Source organism: Ovis canadensis, chromosome 7 (genome assembly GCF_042477335.2).
Source record: "Ovis canadensis isolate MfBH-ARS-UI-01 breed Bighorn chromosome 7, ARS-UI_OviCan_v2, whole genome shotgun sequence".
Classification (NCBI taxonomy): Eukaryota; Metazoa; Chordata; class Mammalia; order Artiodactyla; family Bovidae; genus Ovis; species Ovis canadensis.
The window spans coordinates 42,402,118-42,425,914 of NC_091251.1; the positions used below are offsets into that span (position 1 = coordinate 42,402,118).

Here is a 23,797-nt window from a genome sequence, read left to right on the forward strand (position 1 = left end):
CTCTGAGTTTGTTTGAAACAGCAATGTGTCCAGCTAAAAACTAATAAAAAAGTTTCCCAGGTTTCCTGGAAACAATGAATGGCTGTTTCCAGAGATACAGGTTCAACCACAGAGATTTAAGCAAAAGTATATTGGAGATATAGGTACATATGTGACTCCTAGAAAAAGCTACGGAGAAGGAGATGGCAACCCACTCCAGTACTCTTGCCTAGAAAATCCCATGGACGGAGGAGCCTGGTAGGCTGCAGTCCATGGGGTCGGGAAGAGTCAGACACAACTGAGCAACTTCCCTTTCACTTTTCACTTCCATGCATTGGAGAAGGAAATGGCAACCCACTCCAGTGTTCTTGCCCGGAGAACCCCAGGGACGAGGGAGCCTGGTGGGCTGCCGTCTATGGGGTCACACAGAGTCGGACACGACTGAAGTGACTTAGCAGCAGAAAAAGCTATTGCCTGCCTTTTAAAAATAGACTGATTCAAATAGCACAGGAATTTTTGGCCTTTGTCCTTCTTCTTGCCTGGAATGCAGACGTAATTCACATTAGTACAGCAGCCATCCTGCAACCATGAAGTCAAATATCACACTCAGATCCACAAAAAGCGGGGAGGGGGAGAGTAGAGCTTATTTCTGAGTTCCCTAGGATCCCTATTAGATGAGAAAAATTAATCCCTTATTGGGTTAAGCCACTGTGTTCAGGTTTCTATTTACCTGAAGCTTAATGCAATCCTAAACAATAAAACTTACTGAGTTTGATTCATAGGAACACATTTACTCCACTTTTGACAAAAAAAATATTAATAATAATTTTAAAGGTACTGATTTAAACAAAAAACAAAAAACCTCTACTGTACTCAATCACTATGTGTAAATTTTTTCTAGAGAAAACTCTAAAAGCTTCTATTAAATAATTTTTTTTCCAAAAGGAACAAATATTTTGTTACCATTACTATCAAAGTAAAATGGAAGACGATTGAATGGAGCTTTCTACCATATCTGGGCCAGTATTTTTGAAGTTCAATACACTTTTATGTTAGGACAGACAGTTCACATCAGTAATAGGGTGATTCATCTTTTCTTAATCAATGAACAATTAATCTTCATTAGTATATTCAGGTCAGTTTAAATGTGCAATGAGATGCTAGATCTTAGGAAGGAAGCCTCAAACACAATGGAAGTCATTAAAATTACATTACATCTGGCATTCTTGATGAGGCAAAGCTGCACCAGTTCCACAGTAACCATAACCACTGAGGCTCATGGCTAAGTCATTTGGGGAATATGGACAAATGTATTCATTTAAATGTCATCACTTGTCCTCAAGGCCAAAGTAAAACAGCCTGCAACTCTGAAGGTCTGAAGATTGTTCCCTTAGTGACTCTTAAATGTGTCACATTTTTGCTTTACTCACCTTTGTTCATACTTTAGGGCCAACTTGGCTCTGAACTCTGAGGTACAATCTTCAAATATTCCAGCCTGTATAGGTATTCCTATTAATCTAGTTATTTTTTGCCTCTCACCTGGGGACTTTATTTTATCTTCAGTAGCATTTGTTTCACAGTCCTTATGAATTGAATGCTTAGTGTTTTGAATTGAATGTTTCCTAGGAAAATGTCTATCATTTCAAACATAAAGTTGACTCTCTTATTTCCACTTTTCAGATATGAAAACTAAAGCTCTGGTTAAATAGCTAGCCCACAGTCATACGGAGGCAAACTAAGCCTGTCTGCCTGCAGATTGACTCCACTATACCACACTGCCTTTCAATTAATTATATTCTGTCCTCTTTTGTTGTATTTGCCTCTTGCCAGCACACCACGCCACCAGTCCCCTGAGGCATGGATTTTTCCCACATATTTCTTTGGGGGAAGGCAATGCACCCCACTGCAGTACTCTTGCCTGGAAAATCCCATGGATGGAGGAGCCTGGTAGGCTGCAATCCATGGGGTCACTAAGAGTCAGACACGACTGAGCAACTTCACTTTCACTTTTCACTTTCATGCATTGGAGAAGGAAATGGCAACCCACTCCAGCGTTGTTGCCTGAAGAATCCCAGGGACGGGGCAGCTTGGTGGGCTGCCATCTGTGGGGTCATCCCTTAAACCCCAACACATGCTAGAGACAGTCTGGGAAGTTTTAGTGAATGCAGTGGATTTAACTCCAGTCTGATCCTACTAACTTTTGGTGTCTTGTATCAACTTATTTGATGCAAGAATTATCTGCGGACTCAGAAAGTGACTTCTAAGGCAGCATGGTTGGATTTGGTAGATAGCAACTCTCATGAGCTCTTTATCCCTCTAATCACAAGCATAAATAAAAGAGGGGCCTGGGTAAGGCCTTGAAAAGACCAAGTTGACTCATCAGATATATGTCTCTATCAGTCTTTTGAAACAGGCAGGCTTTTTTTTTTTAAGACTTCAATTTAATTGGAATTCCTTCTCCCATTGAGATAACATCTTCAATTGATTTAATCCTTTCTTATACATTCTTTGCATCCTGAGAGGTAGTAATGGTTTTCATTTTACATTCTGGTCTTAAAGCATGATAAACAGCTAGTGTCAGTCTTACTTCCCCCACCACTGGCTGCAGAAGTGCCGGTAGAAGGTCAGGGAGCTGGCCTCCAGTCATATGGAATTCTCTTCACCTTCACTCTCCAACGCTCTGTTCCATTTGTCCTTTGGTTTGATTCACCCTCTTGCTCTCAAAGATTGGCGACTGGATGACTATAGTGAAAATTTTTAAATCCTTTCACATTTTACAGACTGTATATATTATAGGCATTTCTGAATTAGCGAGCATCTCTTAAAATGCAATCCAAAAGACATTTCTACATGCTAGGTCTTTAAGTACAGCTCTGTTTTGTTTATTATAGCTGGAAGAGAAAGTTGGTTCTATACTTTTCCCTCCTAATTGTTATTGAAGACTACAAGTCTAGAAAAAACAGAAAGTTACAGAATTTAAATACAAAAATATCAAACATGGAATTCATAGAAAAAACAAATCATGTCCATAGATACCAATAAGTGACCCATGTAATAATTATCATGTCATGAATGTTTTGGGGGACTAAATCTCTGGATTGTAGATATACTTGGTCATAAAGTGTTAATGCCTGTGAATAGGCTTTTAAATTTGACTTCTATTGTATCTGTTATGGTTACACAACACCGACTACTTCTAAACTTTTCCCTTTTAAGGTTATTTCCAAAGGCAATGTTTCCACTGGGGTAATTGTAGGATGGATGAAAACTGACCTTTTCCAGTTCTCTGGCCACTGCTGAGTTTTCCAAATTTGCTGGCATATTGACTGCAGCACTTTCACATCATCATCTTTTAGGATTTGAAATATCTCAACTGGAATTCCATCACCTCCACTAGCTTTGGGGTCAGTTTTCACTCCAATCCCTAAGAAAGGCAACGTCAAAGAATGTTCAAACTATCACATGATTGCACTCATCTCACATGCTAACAAAAATATGCTCAAAATTTCTCCAAGTGAGGCTTCAACAGTACATGAACTGAGAACTTCCAGATGTTCAAGCTGGATTTAGAAAAGGCAGAGGAACCAGAGATAAAAATTGCCAACATCTGCTGGATCATTGAAAAGGCAAGAGGGTTCCAAAAAAATATCTACTTCTGCTTTATTGGCTATGCCAAAGCCTTTCATTATGTGGATCACAACAAACTATGGAAAACTCTTTAAGAGATGGAAATACCAGACCACCTTACCTGCCTCTTGAGAAATCTGTATATAGGTCAAGAAGCAACAGTTAGAACCAGATATGCAACCACAGACTGGTTCCAAGTGAGAAAGGAGAATGTCAAGGCTGTATATTGTCACTCTGCTTATTTATCTTATATGCAGAATACATCATGTGAAATGCCAGGCTGCTGAAGCATAAGCTGGAATCAAGATTTCCAGGAGAAATATCAATAATCTCAGATATGCAAATGACAACACCCCCATAGGAGAAAGTGAAGAGGAACAAAAGAACCTCTCGATGAAAGTGAAAGAATAGAGTGAAAAAGCTGACCTAAAGCTCAACATTCAAAAAACTAAGATCATGACATCCAGTCCCATCACTTCATGGCAAATAGATGGGGAAACAATGGAAACAGTGACAGACTTCATTTTCCTAGGCTCCAAAATCATTGCAGATGGTGACTGTAGCCATGAAATTAAAAGATGCTTGCTCCTTGAAAGAAAAGCTATACCAACCTAGACAGCATATTAAAAAGCAGAGACATTACTTTGCCTACAAAGTTCCATCTAGTCAAAGCTATGGTTTTTCCAGTAGTCATGTATGGTTGTAAGAGTTGGACCATAAACAAAGCTGGGCGCCAAAGAATTGATGCTTTTAAACTGTGGTGTTGGAAAAGACTCTTGAGAGTCCCTTGGACTGCAAGGAGATCAAATCAGTCAATCCTAAAGGAGATAACACTGAATATTCATTGAAAGGACTGATGCTGAAGCTGAAACTCCAATACTTTGGCCACCTGACTTGAAGAACTGACTCATTGGAAAAGACTGATGCTAGAAAAAAACTGAAGTCAGGAGGAGAAGGGCTTGACAGAAATGAGATGGTATAGCATTACCGACTAAATGGGCTTGAGTTTGAGCAAGCTGTGGGAGATAGTGATGACAGGGAAACCTTGTGTGTTGCAGTCCATAGCGCTGCAAAGAGTCAGACATGACTGAGCAGCTGAACTGAATTGTAGGATATTTCTCTCACAGCTCAGTTCAGTCGCTCAGTCATGTCCAACTCTTTGCCACCCCATGAATTGCAGCACGCCAGGCCTCCCTGTCCATCACCAACTCCTGGAGTTCACTCAAACTCACGTCCATTGAGTCAGTGATGCCATCCAGCCATCTCATTCTGTCGTCCCCTTCTCCTCCTGCCCCCAATCCCTCCCAGCATCAGAGTCTTTTCCAATGAGTCAACTCTTCACATGAGGTGGCCATAGTACTGGAGTTTCAGCTTTAGCATCATTCCTTCCAAAGAATACCCAGGACTGATCTCCTCTAGAATGGACTGGTTGGATCTCCTTGCAGCCCAAGGGACTCTCAAGAGTCTTCTCCAACACCACAGTTCAAAAGCATCAATTCTTCGGCCCTCAGCTTTCTTCACAGTCCGACTTCCACATCCATACAGCAATCATTATTCTAGGATAAATTTTGATTTCTCTTCATATAAACTATTTCACTACTTCCATGTCTTATGTATCAAATTTTTAAATTAATTTGCCAGCAAAAAGCTAGACATGATACCAAAATGTATTATCATTTTATTAATCTGTTTTTATCAGAAAAGACAGGCAGGCACAGTAATAATATCCTATACTGGTTAAACTGACCTGCCTGAAAACAAACTACTGTAATCCAAATTCTTGCCTATAGTTATTTCTTTAATGAATCAACTTGCTAAATGCAATTTAATATACAACTCTATGTTTTATAGTTCTCTAATTTATAACATTTTAATATCCTCTTATACATAAAATATAAACTAGGTAGGCTAAAAATATACTGTTGATAAGCTAGTGTATATAAATAATTGTTCTGTTTATATGTATATAAAAGAGAACCAGCTTTTGACTCAGAACACCCTTAGATACAATTTACAAGTTGTAGAATGTAACTTACTCATTTAGTCTCTCTGACCTCAGTTTAACTATCTGCAAAAAGGGAATAGTAATAGCCACATAGGAAAAAATTATTATCTTGAGTGGCCAATAAGGTTAGATAACATTCTGAGAGGCAACCCATGACACTAATTAAGAGTATAGGAACTGGGCCAGGCTACTTCCTTCACATCTTTGTTTCTCAGTTTCTTTATCTGGGTAGGGGGGAGAAGAGTAGTTATGAGGTGAGGTGGTAATATATGGAAAGTACTTAAAATAATGCTGGATTCCAGTAAGTTGACTCAAGAATCAGCATTACTACTACTGCTTCATGTGAAAATACTTAGTATGAAACTATGACTATGCAACACAGAAGTTCTGCTTTCCTCTTAAGTTGTCATTAACACCTTGTTTTTCCATTTAATTATTATGGGTTTCCCTAGTGGCTCAGATGGTAAAGAATAAGCCTGCAATGCAGGAGACTCAAGTTCGATCCCTGGGTCAGGAAGATCCCCTGGAGAAGGGAATGGCTACCCACTCCTGTATACTTGCCTGGAGAATTCCATGGACAGAGGAGGCTGGTGGACTACGGTCCACAGGGTCACAAAGAGTCAGACATGACTGAGACTAACACACATTATCACCTCACAGTGGCAGCTATAAAATATCTTTGTAGGAGCTGGGAGAAATGCAGTAGGAAGAAGAGGTGTGGGATTTTTCTTAAAGCAATGTTTGCCCAGTGGTTTCAATAAGATCAAGAAATATTTATTTCCCATAGAAAACTATTGGCAAAGGTTACACAGGGCTAACATCCCTCAGTACTGTGGGTCATGTAGGTATCTCCAAGTAGCAGAAGGAAACAATGTTGTAATAAATTCTCAATTACTCAACCCAGAATTTTCAGCACAACCAAATAAGAACATCTATAGGGTAATGTAATCCAATGCTCAGTGCAAGACAATAAAAAGCCTCTTGATGAAAGTGAAAGTGGAGAGTGAAAAAGTTGGCCTAAAGCTCAACATTCAGAAAACGAAGATCATGGCATCCGGTCCCATCACTTCATGGGAAATAGATGGGGAAACAGTGGAAACAGTGTCAGACTTTATTTTTTGGGGCTCCAAAATCATTGCAGATGGTGACTGCAGCCATGAAATTAAAAGACACTTACTCCTTGGAAGAAAACTTATGACCAGCCTAGAGAGCATATTCAAAAGCAGAGACATTACTTTGCCGACTAAGGTACGTCTAGTCAAGGCTATGGTTTTTCCAGTGGTCATGTATGGATGTGAGAGTTGGACTGTGAAGAAGGCTGAGAGCCAAAGAATTGATGCTTTTGAACTGTGGTGTTGGAGAAGACTCTTGAGAGTCCCTTGGACTGTAAGGAGATCCAACCAGTCCATTCTAGAGGAGATCAGTCCTAGGTGTTCTTTGGAAGGAATGATGCTAAAGCTGAAACTCCAGTACTATGGCCACCTCATGCGAAGAGTTGACTCATTGGAAAAGACTGATGCTGGGAGGGATTGGGGGCAGGAGGAGAAGGGGACGACAGAGGATAAGATGGCTGGATGGCATCACTGACTCGATGGACGTGAGTCTGAGTGAACTCCGGGAGTTGGTGATGGACAGGGAGGCCTGGCATGCTGCAATTCATGGGGTCACAAAGAGTCAGACATGACTGAGCGACTGAACTGAACTGAACTAAACTGAAAATGAATAAATTGGTTGGGGTTTGGTCCATTAAATTTATTCAGATATGTTCATTCTACCCAAGACATTCTATCTAGAAAGTATATAAAAATGGCAATGTCTTTATTATTGATGTTAAGTTTCAAGTATTTCAATCTATACAAAAATTCTTATCTCAATCTGAAGCATCCTGTTTTACCTTTATAAGAGGCTATTTAACCCTTTGAATAGAGTCCATATCACATCCAGTAATACTAATACATATACACATTCACACACACACAAACACATACCAAAATTCCATTGCCATTTCCCAGAAAGTGTAAACCTCTTTAGGAAACATTACTTTGTAATTATTTGCCTGTTTCCTCATTCAACAAAATTTTATAGCAAATCATAAAATCATACTAGGCACAAGGGAGGAAAAGCCATAAAGTCTGGCCTTATACTCCAGTGGGGAAAGCGACAAGTAAACAAATGTTAAGGACAAAATGGGATCAGTGAGGTTAGGTTAAAAAAAATTGGTACCTTGAATTTAAATTGGTATAAACTAATGATGTACTTAAATTGTTATAAAGCAACAATGTTTTTATTTACACACACACGTGTGCACACACACGTTTTATCCACTACAAAAACGTATACGAACCCAGTGGCAACCAGGATACCTAGTATTGCTCTTTTAATACCATTTGTTACAAAACAGAAAAAGAAACCCTTTAAGAAATTGCCAGCTCCAGATCTGGAACAGGAAATATACAGGATTATCCTGGCACAAGCAAGAAAGCTATCAAAGATTCTCAGGAATGCATTTAAACAAGCTTTTTTGCCAAAGATAGAACAATTGAGCATCAATATATATCATATCTACAGTACACTGAAAGTCATTCAATATGTTTAAATCCAGGCATTCTTGATAATATTTAAACAAAAACTGATCTTCTATGGTACATGCTAGGCTATCAATTCATTATTTTAAAAACTGTTAAATAGAGGGAAAAAATAATTAAATTTTTCTTTCCTATGTGAGCTGTGACTAGTGGAAATTTATTTTTATATGTGTTAAGATAATAAATTAGGATGGTATCATCTGCATATCTGAGGTTATCGATATTTCTCCCAGCAATCTTGATTCCAGTTTATAATTCATCCACCCCAGCATTTCATGTGGCATCTGGTCCCATCATTTCACAGCAAATAGATAGGAAAACAAATGGAAACAGTGACAGATTTTATTTTCTTGGGCTCCAAAATCACTAGAAATGGTAGCTGCAGCCATGAAATTGAAAGATGCTTGCTCCTTGGAGTAAAAGCTCTGACAAAACTAAATGTATTAAAATGCAGAGGCATTACTTTGCCAACAAAGGTCCATTTAGTCAAAGATCTGGTTTTTCCAGTGGTCATATATGGATGTAAGAGTTGGACCATAAAAAAGGTTGAGCACTGAGGAACTGATGCTTTTGAACTGTGGTGCTGGAGAGGACTCTTGAGTGTCCTTAGACAGCAGGGAGATCCAACCAGTCAATCTGAAAGGAAATCAACCCTGAATACTCATTGGAAGGACTGATACTGAAGCTGAAGCTCCAATACTTTGGCCACCTGATGTGAAGAAGAGAACTCATTGGAAAAGACCCTGATGCTGGCAAAGATTGAGGAGAGGGGGAAACAGGATGAGATTGTTGGATGGAATCATCAACTCAAAGGACATGAGTCTGAGCAAACTCCAGGAGATAGTGAAGGACAGGAAAGCCTGGAGTGTAACAGTCCATGTGGTCACAAAGAGTCAGACACAACTTAGCAACTGAACAACAACAACAAGATAGTAAATTAAGAAGAAATAATCAAGGTTAAGTCGGGGAAGGCGATGGTACCCCACTCCAGTACTCTTGCCTAGAAAATCCCATGGAAGGAGGAGCCTGGTGGGCTGCAGTCCACTGGGTCGCTAAGAGTCGGACACGACTGAGCGACTTCACTTTGACTTTTCAGTTTCATGCATTGGAGAAGGAAATGGCAACCCACTCCAGTGTTCTTGCCTGGAGAATCCCAGGGACGGGGGAGCCTGGTTGGTTGCCATCCACGGGGTCGCACAAAATTGGACATGACTGAAGCGACTTAGCAGCAATCAAGGTTAAGAAGAGAGTATGTAGACAAAACTGTAGCTGCCAAGAGTGGATAATTGTTAAAATTGGGAGGTACTGTGTAAGAATTACAGATTATACTATTCATTTCTTTTGTATGTGTTTAAATTTTGGTAATATGAAGTCAAGAGTAATAACATGTTCTGATTACTGTAGCTTTAAAGTAAATCTTCATGTAATGCAGTGTATGTCCTCCAAATGCATTTTTCTTTTTTCAGGATTGTATTGGCTATTCTTGCTTGGTTCCATACATACTTTAGAATCATCTAAGCTCTTTCTTCAGTGAAGGCAATGGCACCCCACTCCAGTACTCTTACCTGGAAAATCCCATGGACAGAGGAGCCTGGTAGGCTGCAGTCCATGGGGTCACTAAAAGTCAGACACGACTGAGCGACTTCACTTTCACTTTTCATTTTCATGCATTGGAGAAGAAAATGGCAACCCACTCCAGTATTCTTGCCTGGAGAATCCCAGGGATGGGGGAGCCTGGTGGGCTGTCGTCTATGGGGTCACACAGAGTCGGACACAACTGAAGCAACTTAGCAGCAGCAAGCTCTTTCTTAGAGCTTGGGGAAGATCCCCTGGAGGAGGTCATGGCAACCCACTCCAGTATTCTTACCTGGAGAAGCTTATGGACAGAGGAGCCTGATGGGCTGTAGTCCATGGGGTCACACAGAGTCAGACACAAGTGATGTGACTTAGCATATAGCACAAGCTCTTTCTTCAAGACAGGGATTTTTTTTCATTGCATTGAATTTATAGATCAGTTTGGGGAGATCTAACATTTTAGCACTGCTGAGTCTTCCTATTCATGAGCTTCTCTCCATATATTTGGTCTTCTGTGAGTTCTTTCTACAATGTCTTATATTTTGGGGTGCAGAGTCCTTGTACATCTTCTGTTATATTTATGCATACGTATTTTGTCTTTTGGGGGGCTCTAGAATCGCTGCAGATGGAGATTGCAGCCATGAAATTAAAAGACACTTACTCCTCAGAAGGAAAGTTATGACCAACCTAGATAGCATATTGAAAAGCAGAGACATTACTTTGCCAACAAAGGTCCGTCTAGTCAAGGCTAGGTTTTTTCCAGTAGTCATGTATAGATGTGAGAGCTGGACTATGAAGAAAGCTGAGTGCCGAGGAATTGATGCTTTTGAACTGTGGTGTTGAAGAAGACTCTTGAGAGTCCCTTGGACTGCAAGGAGATCCAACCAGTCCATCCCAAAGGAGATCAGTCCTGGGTGTTCACTGAAAGGACTGATGTTGAAGCTGAAACTCCAATACTCTGGTCACCTGATGTGAAGAGCTGACTCATTTGAAAAGACCCTGATGCTGGGAAAGATTGAGGGCAGGAGGAGAAGGGGACAACAGAGGATGAGATGGTTGGATGGCATCACTGACTCAATGGACATGGGTTTGGGTGAGCTCTGGGAGTTGGGGATGGACAGCGAGGCCTGGCGTGCTGTGGTTCATGGGGTTGCAAAGAGTCGGACACGACTGAGCGACTGACCTGAACTGAACTGATTTTGTCTTATTTTTGTTATTTTAAATACTTTGAACTATTTGCTACAAATATGTAAAACTACTACTGATATTTATATACTGGCCCTTGTATCTTGAAACTCTGACTTATCAACTTCACAACTATTGCTAGTAGTTGCTTTGTAAATTCCTTAGGATTTTACATGTAGATCCTCATATATGCACACTTTTACATAGTGTGCAATAAAAATAGTTTTGCTTTTGCTTTTTTAATTTTTATTTATTAACTGCTCTGGCAACTACAATATTAAATACAAAGTGGTAGAAGCAGGCATCCTTGCCTTTCTCCAATTTTAGGAGGAAAATATTTAGTCATGTAGCATTAAGGGTAGTGTTAACTATAGATTTTACATAAATGCTGTTAGAAGACTGAAGGGATTCCCTTCTACAACTATTTTCTTAGGCCTTTTTTTTTTTTTTCCAGGGAAAGAAAGGCAACATCTTTATCAGCTTTTGGTCTCAGGGTTATGTCAGCATCACAAAATGAAGTGAAAGTGTTCCCTCCTCTATTTCCTGAAATTATTACACTTTCTCTTTAACAGTTGCTTTAGCTCTTTTAAAAATAATTAATAAATTTCACAACAGAAATCATCTGAATCTGGAATTTTCTTTGTGGAAAAGACTTTTACTATGAACTTTATTTATTTAATATATTTCTTGCGTGTTTGCTTAATACATTTAGTTCTATTCTGATATTCTATTTCCTTGATATTCTATTTCATTTCCTTCCTTCTGATATTCTATATATATATATATATTCTATATAGTTTTGGTATATTACATTTTTAGAGATTTTTCTATTTTATCTAAATTATTGATTTTATTGAAATAACATTATTCATATATTTTCTCACTATCTTTTTACTACCTGGAACATATGTAGTGAGCCCTTCTTTCAATCATGATGCACACTTCTCCCTCTTATTTTTAAACAGTTTTCTTAGGAGTCTATTAATCTATTAATTTTATTACTATTTTCAAAGCAGTCACATTGAGCTCTTCTTATTTCTTTATTGTTCATCTGTTTTATATTTCTCTGGTTTCTCCTTTTCTTTGTTATTCCCTTCTACTTACTTTGTATTTGATATTCTCTTCTTTATATAGTTTCTTAAGGTGGCAGCTTAGATAATTTATTTCAATCTTTTTTTATATTTTCTAATACAAAACTATAAATTTTGCTCTGAGCATTGCATCACATAAGTTTTGAGATGTTGCATTATTGCTGAGTTCAAATACTTTCTAAACTCGATTACAATTTCTTCTATAACCCATTGGCCATTTTAGAAATTCTGTTTAATGTCCAAATACATGGAGCATTTCTAAATATGTTACTGCTATTTACTTCTAGTTATTGACTCCATTATCTATAAAAATTCAATCTTTTAAAATAAGTTAAAATTAATTTTTTAGCCCAATATATGGTCTATCTGCAAATATCATGTTTACTTGAAAAATATGTGAAGTCTGTAGTTTCATATTTAGCATTCCACAAGTATCTGTTAGGTCAAGTTGGTTGCTAGTGTTATTCATATCTATACTCTGAATAATTTTTTTGGCCTAGTTTTTCTGTCCATTACTGAGAAGGATTGTCAGTTTGTCTAGTTCTCCTTTTGGTTCTATCAATTTTTGCTCTATGTATTTTAAGCATTTATTATTTGATACATATACATTTCTGATTGCTATATATTTCTGGTAAATTGCTTCCTTTCTCATTCTGAAATGTCTCTCCTTATCTCTGACAATGCTCATTCCTTAAATATCTCCTTAGCTCATATTGACATAGCCACATCACCTTCTTTGGACAATACTTACTCTTCACATGATATATTTTCTCTACATTTATTTTCAATTTCTAATGGCTTTATACTACGCCATGCCTCTTTAAATATAGTTAAATCATGTTTTTATCGTCACAAAATCTCTCCATTTTCATTAGATTATTTAGTCCATTTCCACTAATATTGTTATGATACAGTTGAAGAAAATACACCATATTACTAATACTTGATCCTTGTGCAAGTAATAGATAAAAAGACATGGATGAATGAACAAAAAATTGAGCAGAGATTGAACAGATAAATGTCTTAAGGTAAAGTTGTGCGATTAAGCAAAAACAGGAAATTCAGGAGGAACAAAAAGCAAAATATATTAACAAACTTTGCAGAGTAATAGTCTCCAAATATGCCTATGTCCTAATCTCCAAAACCTGTAAATGTGTCTCCTTACTTGGCAAAAGGGACTTTGCAGAATGACTAAGGTTACAGGACTTTGAGCTGGGGAGATAATCCTGCATATTCAGGTGGGCCTATTCTAATCACATGAGTTCTTAAGCAGATAATCTCTCAGCTACAGAATGAGATATACTGATGGAAGAAGGGTCAAAGAGGCAGGATGCTGCTGGATTTAAAGGAGAAGAAAGCGGGCCATGAGTCCAGGAATGTGGGCTGCCTCTAGAATCTAGAAAAGGCAAGGAAAAGGATTCCCCCCTACAGACTCCAAAAAGGAACACCAGTCTGCCAACACTTCAATTTTTGCCCAACAAGATCTCTGGGATCTCTGACCCACAGAACTGTAGGAGAAAAGTTTGTTTTAAGCCATCAAGTTTGTGGTAATTTGTTATAGCAATAATGGAAACTAATACAACTAATTAACTGTACAATATCTCTAAATCTAAGCATTTTCTTGGAGATCTGCCATTTCTACTTCCATTATTCCTTCTGTATTTTTCTACAACTTTGTACCCTACCTGTTGGAGGAAGTCATAGATAGTACGTGACTGCCTGTAGACCCTCAAGCTGAACCGAAGCAATCAGAGGCTCCTTATTCCTCCCATCCTTCAAATGTTCATTCTGCCCACTGTTTCCAAAGCAGCAGCTGTTTTCAAGGATGCAGCCTTGAGAGAGCAATTTGTTATTGATATCATCTGGATGACTTACGTGCTGGAACCTTATTAAAGTCACCATATAAATTTTTAAGATTGTGGCAGGCAAGTGCAAAGATCTACTCATCTTGCAGCCACCCAAGTCAAGTTCCATATGTATGTTCCCTAGTTGGTTAAACCTGTCACCTACGTATCCAGAGTATCCTGCCCCTTTCTTTGGTCTCTCCTGCCCCTCCATGTCTAGAGGCCAGGTGGTGGTGGTGGTTTAGTCACTAAGTCGTGCCCAACTCTTGTGACCCCATGGACTGTAGCCCACCAGGCTCCTGTATCCATGGTATTTCCCAGGCAAAAATCCTTGGAGTGGGTTAGCATTTCCTCCTCTGTGGGATCCTCCTGACCCAGGGATCTAACCCGATTCTCCTGTATCACAAGCAAATTCTTTACCACCGAGCTACCAGGGAAGTGTACAGGGACCAGATTCAGATTTAATTTGGTGAACTCCCTAGTTTGTGAACCAACACTACCCTCTTTCATATAGATACTCTAGTTCTACAGTTTAAAAATATTGTCCTCTACTTTAATAATATCATCAATAAACATTTTAAAATATCCAAACAAGATGATGGTTTCATTGCTACAGACTAGACAAGCCAGGTGTGATTCCCACAGAGCCACTATAAAGTGACACGAGAGAGAGTCATCTGATCCAGTGTAATTGGCCACCACAGATCTCATCTGTGCTACTGGGGATAGAACAGGTTTCAGTATCAGTGGATCCGATACTCGTAGAAGCATTATAGCAGCCTTCATATGTAGCCTCCTAACTGTGCTTTACTCACTTGGGTAAAATTATGTTGTTGTTCAGTCATTCATTTGTGTCTGACTTTTTGCGATCCCATGGATACAGGTGAAGCTAATAGTTTTCATTTAGCTCTCACCATTTCTCAAAGGTACATATATGTTTTAACTGACAAAAATATTCCACAAACAGAAATTGCCAGGCCAAAGTCAACTAATAATAATAAACCTATAAAACCATGTAGAACTCATGTTGCTTCTTTTTAAAGATATAATTTATTGAAGTTGGTTTACAACGTTGTGTCGTGTTGTTTCTTTCATACTATTCTCTCTGTTGAGCAAACCGACACATAATGCCAAATTTTTCACGCTCACCAAGGGCGTTTTCAGGTCAGAGTGACCTACACAGGAGCCACTGGCTCCCCATCCTCCACTTTCGTGTCTCTGTACTCTGAGCAGTCAAGATGGACCACGATGGTACTTCTGAACGTGCTGAAGGATGCCATGGTGGCATTCATCCTTCTGACCATCCAGGCCATGTCACGGCTACATGAATTTTTGTATCTTTTGAGCATTGCCCCCAAGTCCCCTCCCATTACTTGAAGTTGATTTCAGAGAATATTGTGCACAAAAGATAGATCATTAGCTTCAGCAGAAGACCCTGCTTCTCCAAAGCAGTGGCATTTCCAAATAACCTGACTTTGATGTTGCTAGTTTAACTCTTCTGCTCTTCCAGCAAGTTATTTTGCTATAAACTGCCCTGCAGCCAAAAAATAAAAAAAATCCTTTTTGTTGTTGTTGCTATTTGTAACACATATCAAGCCCATTTTTGTGATCTGTAAGATGACCTAGTGACTAATTTTCACTGCTACACTGAACATCCTCTAAATTAACAATTAAACTGCACCCTTTTCCTAAGAGTTTGTCTAATAATAGATAAACTGTAGGCTCATAACGTTACCAATTATTAATCAGTAATACTCCAGCTTCCAGGACACCCTCAGACTTTACTTAGCAGTTTCAGTGCCAGTTTTCAGACTGCTCCCCAAGATGCAAAAACAGCAATTTGACACTAGTCAAAGATTTCTAAAAGTCATGTTAAAGAAGAGAACAAGTTCCCAGCTTTCCCAGGAAAGATGATATTCAGCATTTACTAGTTTTCTAAGATAAGCTTTGGTTTCAGATTAGAGGTCTTATGAGGCTTAGACAATGGATTCTAGAATTTGGTCTGGTACGATTCCTACAGTTTGCAGATTCTAATAAATTGGTCAGGGAAAGCCCCAGAAGCTAACATCAGGGTCACCTAAATGAAAATGGGATTTTTTTTTCTCACAGTCTGCATAGCCCAATTCCAGAAAGAAGAGGGAGGTTCAGACCTTATTAGTGTTTATATTGAATTAAAGCAAAAAGGATAGTAATAAACTAGATGTTACTTACTTGCCTGGATCTTATGCATTGCTATAATGTTCAACTTTTGTGACTTCAGTTGCTTTTTTGATACAATAAACAAAAATATATTATTCCATAAATGATAAAAGCATATAGAAAATCTATTGTACTAATGCAGAAAATTGTCACTCTTACCATTTATATAATGCTTTACTACCTAGGTCCTAATTTGAAAATATAAATAAATAAAAATAATGAGCAGTTCTGTTCAGTTCAGTTATTCAGTCATGTCCAGCTCTTTGAGACCACATGGACCACAGCACACCAGGCCTCCCTGTCCATCACCAACTCCTGGAGTTTACCCAAACTCATGTCCATTGAGATGGTGATGCCATCCAACCATCTCATCCTCTGTCATCCCCTTCTCTTCCTGCCCTCAATCTTTCCCAGCATCAGGGTCTTTTCCAGTGAGTCAGTTCTTAGCATCAGGTGGCCAAAGTATTGGAGTTTCAGCTTCAACATCAGTCCTTCTGATGAACACTTAGGACTGATCTCCTTTAGGATGGACTGGTTGGATCTCCTTGTGGTCCAAGGGACTCTCAAGAGTCTTCTCCAACATCACAGTTGAAAAGCTTCAATTCTTCGGCGCTCAGCTTTCTTTATGGTCCAACTCTCACATCCATACATGACTACTGGAAAAACCATAGCCTTGACTAGATGGACCTTTGTTGGCAAAGTAATGTCTCTGCTTTTTAATATGCTGTCTAGGTTGGACATAACTTTCCTGCCAAGGAGTAAGCATCTTTTAATTTCATGGCTGCAATCACCATCTGCAGTGATTTTGGAGCCCCCCAAAATAGTCTGACACCGTTTCCACTGTTTCCCTATCTATTTGCCATAAAGTGATGGGACCAGGTGCCATGATCTTAGTTTTCTGAATGTTGAGCTTTAAGCCAACTTTTTCACTCTTTCACTTTCATCAAGAGCTCTTCTTCACTTTCTGCCATAAGGGTGGTGTCATCTGCATATCTGAGGTTATTGATATTTCTCCTGGCAATCTTGATTCCAGCTTGTGCTTCCAGACCAGAGTTTCTCATGATGTACTCTGCATATAAGTTAAATAAACAGAGTGACAATTTACAGCCTTGACATACTCCTTTCCTGATTTGGAACCAGTTTGTTGTTCCATGTCTAGTTCTGTTACTTCCTGATCTGCATACAGGTTTCTCAAGAGGCAGGTCAGATGGTCTGGTATTCCCATCTCTTTCACAATTTTCCACAGTTTATTGTGATCCACACAGTCAAAGGCTTTGGCATAGTCAACAAAGCAGAAATAGATGTTTTCTGGAACTCTCTTGCTTTTTTGATGATCCAGCAGATACTAGCAATTTGATTTCTGGTTCCTCTGCCTTTTCTAAAACCAGCTTGAACATCTGGATGTTCATGGTTCATGTAGCTGACTGTGGCTTGGATCATGAACTCCTTATTGCCAAATTCAGACTCAAATTGAAGAAAGTGGGGAAAACCACTAGACCATTCAGGTATGACCTAAATCAAATCCCTTATACAGTGGAAGTGAGAAATAGATTTAAGGGACTAGATCTGATAGACAGAGTGCCTGATGAACTATGGATGGAGGTTCGTGAGATTGTACAGGAGACAAGGATCAAGACCATACCCAAGAAAAAGAAACGCAAAAAAGCAAAATGGCTGTCTGAGGAGGCTTTACAAATAGCTGAGAAAAGAAGTGAAAAGCAAAGGAGAAAAGGAAAGATATAAGCATCTAAATGCAGAGTTCCAAAGAATAGCAAGGAGAGATTAGAAAGCCTTCCTCAATGACCAGTGCAAAGAAATAGAGGAAAACAATAAAATGGGAAAGACTAGAGATCTCTTCAAGAAAATCAAAGATACTAAGGGAACATTTCATGCAAAGATGGGCACAATAAAGGACAGAAATGGTATGGACCTAACAGAAACAGAAGATATTAAGAAGAGGTGGCAAGAATACACAGAACTGTACAAAAAAGATCTTCACAACCCAGATAATCACAATGGTGTGATCACCCACCTAGAGCCAGGCATCCTGGAATGTGAAGTCAAGTGGGCCTTAGGAAGCATCACTACAAACAAAGCTAGTGGAAGTGATGGAATGAGCAGCAACATCAGCTATTTGTTACAAAGTGCATTCCTATCCCTTCATAATTGTTAACAAATGCAAATAAAAGGGCAGAGATTTTGATTCACCCACAGGGCAGCTGAAAAAGACCCTGTAGGTTTGTGTCTCAAAGCCTTGGTTTGACAGTTCAATGAGCTTTCCTACCTGAGGTTTCCTAATAATAAAAATTCAGGTTTAAAATATATAAATTTCATAGAATGGCCTATACTATTTTGGAGGCATTTATGATTAAGATGCATTATATTTATATTGAATTTATAAAACTCTCTTCAAATGTTATTGTCCTTTTGCAATTGTTTAATCCAATATTGCCCTCTACAATAATAGGTGGCCAATTGCTAGCATAATAACATTTAATCATGTTTTGGGAAACAACTCTATGTTCTCATATAAGACCAACCCTGAATGTAAGATCATCCTTTATATTTCTAACGTGTGTGTGTGTACTCAGTCATGTCTGCCTCTTTGTGACCCCATGGACTGTAGCCCACCAGGCTCCTCTGTTCATGGGATTCTCCAGGCAAGAATGCTGGAGTGGGTTGCCATTCCCTTCACCAAGGGATCTTCCCAATCCAGGGATCAAACCAGGGTCTCTTGCACTCCAGGCAGATTCTTTACTGTATACCAAAATCATTTGGGACCAAGTTTTATACATATAGGGGCTTCCCTTGTGGCTCAGCTAGTAAAGAATCTGCCTGCAATGTGGGAGACCTGGGTTCAATCCCTGTGTTGGGAATATCCCCTAGAGAAGGGAAAGGTTACCCACTCCAGTATTCTGGCCTAAAGAACTTCATGCACAGTATAGTCCATGGGTAGCTAAGAGCTGGACACAACTGAGTACCTTTCATTTTATACCTGCTGCTGCTGCTTCTGCTAAGTCGCTTCAGTCATGTCCGACTCTTCACGACCCCATGGACAGCAGCCTACCAGGCTCCTCCATCCATGGGATTTTCCAGGCAAGAGTACTGGAGTGGGTTGCCATTTTCTTCTCCAACACATGAAAGTGAAAAGTGAAAGTGAAGTCGCTCAGTCATGCCCGACTCTTCGCAACCCCATGGACTGCAGCCTACCAGGCTCCTCCATCCATGGGATTTTCCAGGCAAGAGTATTGGAGTGGGTTGCCATTGCCTTCTCCATTAGGGATGTAAATGAAATTGTCAAATGTTTACTTATTTCACTTATTAATTTAGATATACTTTCATATTTAAATTGCCTATATGAAATACACTAATGGGACAGTTACTTCATTCATGCATGCAAAATGTCACATACCTTACAGAATAAGTTTATTTAAAGTTTTCACACATGTCTTTAATTAACATCAGTTTATTGGTTAACAGCAGGGCTATGGCATGAGTCCTCTGAACCAGCTCTCTAGTGTACTCTCTCCATTTACTTCTGTCTGGGTCTGTGAGATACAGGCCTATTTCAATCCACATAAAATACTGATGCTTGCTGCTTTATCCAAAGCATCTATTCACACTGAAACTGATTATTTCCCCTGTGAGTGTATATTCTTGATTTTTATGCTAAATTGCTATGTATATCTAACAACATCCAACACTTGCATTTTTAATGTTTCATGAAATTATCACCAAATCTGTGTTAAATTTCTTTGTCCCCTTTTGGGACTACTGACTGAAGGACTTTCAGGCTAACATGTGCCTTCCACAAATAATCGCTTATGTCCAAAGCACAAGAACTAAGGAAACACCACAAAAGATGACAGACTTTGCAAGAACTTGATTATAAAGTCTCTCTCTTTCTCTCCTCCCCCTCTCTTTCTCTTCCTCCCTCTTGCCCTTCCTCCCTGTTTTCATGTGTATAAAACATCTCTTCCTTGTCTATGTGTATAGGGGTAGTAAGATCATCAGTTTTTCTAAACTGATTTACCGTTCTTTAGTATATTCAGCTTTTCTAAGGTCCTTATTGGTAGGGCAAAATGGCAAGCCAGAATTTTTATCAGGGACTAAACTGACTGCAAAATTCAGAGGAATAAAGAAAAAATACTGCATTCAGCTGTGGATTCAGCTTGTTAACAAGTGGAGAGGACTAATGAAAACCACAGATAATCCTCAAACCTCATTTCAGCCATTAGTTTCAATCTTGTCCCCGGCTCCTTCTTTGACCAAAATTGCTGACAAAGAGTAAAGAGGGGCTGACTAGAACTTCTCGTCCTGCACATTTCTGGTAGAGGTGCTAATGACAGCAGTATGACCACAGGCAGCTTACCCAAAGGAGAGAAGAGGCAGAAGAGGCAGGTAATCCTCCAGCTAAATGATAAACCACTGATAACACCAGCTTCATCTCTGCTTCTGTCATCTATCCAGAGGCAGCAACCCTATCTTTCTACTCATAAATACTAAATAATTAGAAAGACTTGGCATAAATGATGGGGTTTGGCTATTTTGTATTCAATTATGATCACTTGCCTTAAAAGGTTTTATTTAATTTGTCTTCTAGCAGAATGTATAGCAAGGTAGGTATCAATTGTTCACTTACATTACCAATTAAGAGTGCAATAGAATGATCTGCTAACCAAAGACATTTTGTTCCTGTTGAAATTGTCTGAGCTAGCATAGATTTAATATCCTACTGAGCTTGCTTTATGCTTAGTTGGAGGATATGCTGCATCCAAGCTGTGTTTATTATATATATATGGTGCCTGCATTATCAGGATTTATAGCAGACATCAAGAGATAAAAATTAAAGACTGTAACATATCCATTCATATTATAGTGCTTCAACAAAATTCAGCATAATTATGAAATTTATTAAGCAACTGAAAGATACAGATGTACTGATAAAATTTGAGTTTTCTTCAAAATAAACCCAAGTTCCATACAATTCCATTCCTACCCCCTGTTAAAGTATTCTTAACCTGAAACTTAAATTTCCTTTAACAGAGTATTCCAGGCTTCAAAAACCCTGAAATATGCTGAAATGTTTTATTTCAATGACCAACAGCTTGCTGAGAATATGGATAATGCCAGGAGTATGTAAACCCCCAAAACAACATCACTCAGTGAGCTCATGGAAAATCAAAAGTGAAACTGATTAGAAACAGGCAAAGTATAAAAGAAACCAACCAATTTAGTTTCATTACTCAAGCTGAGTGAAATGCAAAGCATAAACAATGTAAGGAGATGCATGGCCTTTGTATTTTAGCAATTCTCAGATTTTTAATGATTCTGGGTTTTGTGGTACCTTGGAAGAAATCTTTTAATGTAAGATTCCTCTTGACGAGGATGTCTATAACAATGGTACTGCTTAGAATAGTCCAATTAAAGTTTTCACATTTGGTAAGTTTGCATTATATAAAAGGCACACAATGGAAGATGGATCATTATCACTTTTCTTTCTTGAAACCAAAGTAGCGAATATCCATGGCACCAAAATTGCCCCTCTGACCCCTGAAAAAGCCCAAAACTTCTGAATATCAACCAAGTTAATTAAGTCCACATGGGGAGACAGGAACTCTGGGTACTTCTTACTTCTTAAAAGAAAATACATTGATTATAATCCACATATGTTAGCTTCTTTTATTTTTATGTTTGTCCAACTATTTTTAACTATGTAAGTATTTGTTTTTATTGTCACACCCACCAGACTGTACATTGCATAAGCTGAAGGACTATGTCTGCTTTTAATTTTTTTCACTATTATATACCCAAATGCCTAGACCTCATGGTTAAAATATGGCAGAAAACTAAACTAGTATTAGCCTTGATTTATCTAAATAGTTGTTTCAGTCCCTCACATCTCCTGGCCAAATCAGCTTAGCAGTTAATTCATAATGATACACTTCATCTCCAACATCGTCATCATTTGCAAAATTCCCTTTAGAATCTAAAACCTCCTTCTCTCTATCATGCAGCCCAGGATTTCTGGAAAGGGAGACCCATGTAGGACAGGTCATATTAAAAAGTCCATAATTTTGCATATAAGCCATGCACAAGATTCAGCGTTAAAAGGTGCAGGTTGCTTCTGAAGTAGCTGCCCTCCAAAGCAGTCCCCGGATATCACTTTACCACAGCCACCAGCTCTCTACAAATAACCTCCCCATTACCAAATAAAATGTTAATTGGGGGTAAATCAATTTCACCATCTCATTTCACACATGAGTAATTTAAGTCAGGAAGAAATCTGGAGGGCTTTCTTCACAACACTAAAGACCACCCATGACACCCATGACCCATGAATCTCAGACCACTCACTGTTCAACTCACAGAGGACGTTTCTGAAAAATCTTAATCATGTCTGTCCCTCCTGCCTACAGCGAGCCTCCAACTTAAGAAACTCATAAAATTTCATGGAACCACTGAAGATCCAGCAGTAATACATAAAAAAGAAAAAAAGTACTCTGATCAGTTAGTGAACAGAAAGTTCCACTTAACAGGGGGGTTTAATGGTATATGCTGTGTTCCAGACATTGCTTTAGCACATTGGGTCACAAAATACCTCTTCAGCCGTGACTTCTACTCCTTTCTATCTCCCAGAACCAACTGCCAGGCCAGAAACAGCACTAATTGGTGATAAATAGGATTGTAAGAAAGAACAAAGTTGAAATAGAATGTCTTTGGAAACTGCATCTGCTGCTGCTGCTAAGTCACTTCAGTCATGTCCGACTCTGTGCGACCCCATAGACGGCAGCCCACCAGGCTCCCACGTCCCTGGGATTCTCCAGGCAAGAACACTGGAGTGGGTTGCCATTTCCTTCTCCAATGCAAGAAAGTGAAAAGCGAAAGTGAAGTCACTCAGTCGTGTCCAACTCTTCTCGACCCCACGGACTGCAGCCTACCAGGCTCCTCCGTCCATGGGATTTTCCAGGCAAGAGTACTGGAGTGAGGTGCCATCTCCTTCTCTGGAAACTGCATCTAGTCTCTTCATTTTATGACTAAATTAACGTACTTTTATCAGATAGCTGTGAATAGTACAACAAATATTTAGTAATTATGGTTTCAAAATTGTCTTGCCTGTCATATTAAAAAAGTTCAAGGCTTACCTACATAAAGATGTTCTCTGAAAAGGAAAAATTAGATGAAATAGATAAAAACCTTTTAAAACTTTATGTTGCTACCCTTTGAAAACCTCATATCTCCTCTTAAAAAGTATTTAATGATACTTAAAGCCAGAGGTTTTTGCTCTAACTTCTACTTTATAGGCTGCCTTTGTGTTAAATAGCATGCTTTAAGAGTGATGTAACAATTGGATTTTGACTCCACTTATGGGGTCAGTCTCAGACTAGAAACTGGTTTTCCTCTGGGGAGGGATGTTCCAACATGCCTCTTACTTTGTACAGACTTCATTGTAATCTATTTCAAGGAGCCACATTGTCTGGCAAAAGTTGAAGGAAATGTCTGTGTCTGACTTCATTATCACCCTACCTCCGGTAGGAGTGTTAAAAAAGTGGACTCCCCAAATTGGGGTTGTAGTTATACTTGAGTCACAGCCCACTGATAAAATATCATCAGTTTGCTTCCTCCTTCATTCTAACCTGGGAGGGTGTCATCTAAGAAGGTTCTGGGGGGCGGGGGGGAATAACATGTATGGAAGGAAAGTTGTCG

General features: G+C 38.9%; 1 long non-coding RNA gene across 1 annotated transcript in view; it reads right to left on the bottom strand.

The window, feature by feature from the left end:
- Window positions 1–23,797, bottom strand: part of LOC138443486 (uncharacterized) — a 507,027-nt gene that overhangs the window by 290,198 nt on the left and 193,032 nt on the right. The gene's annotated exons all lie outside the window — the stretch shown is intronic.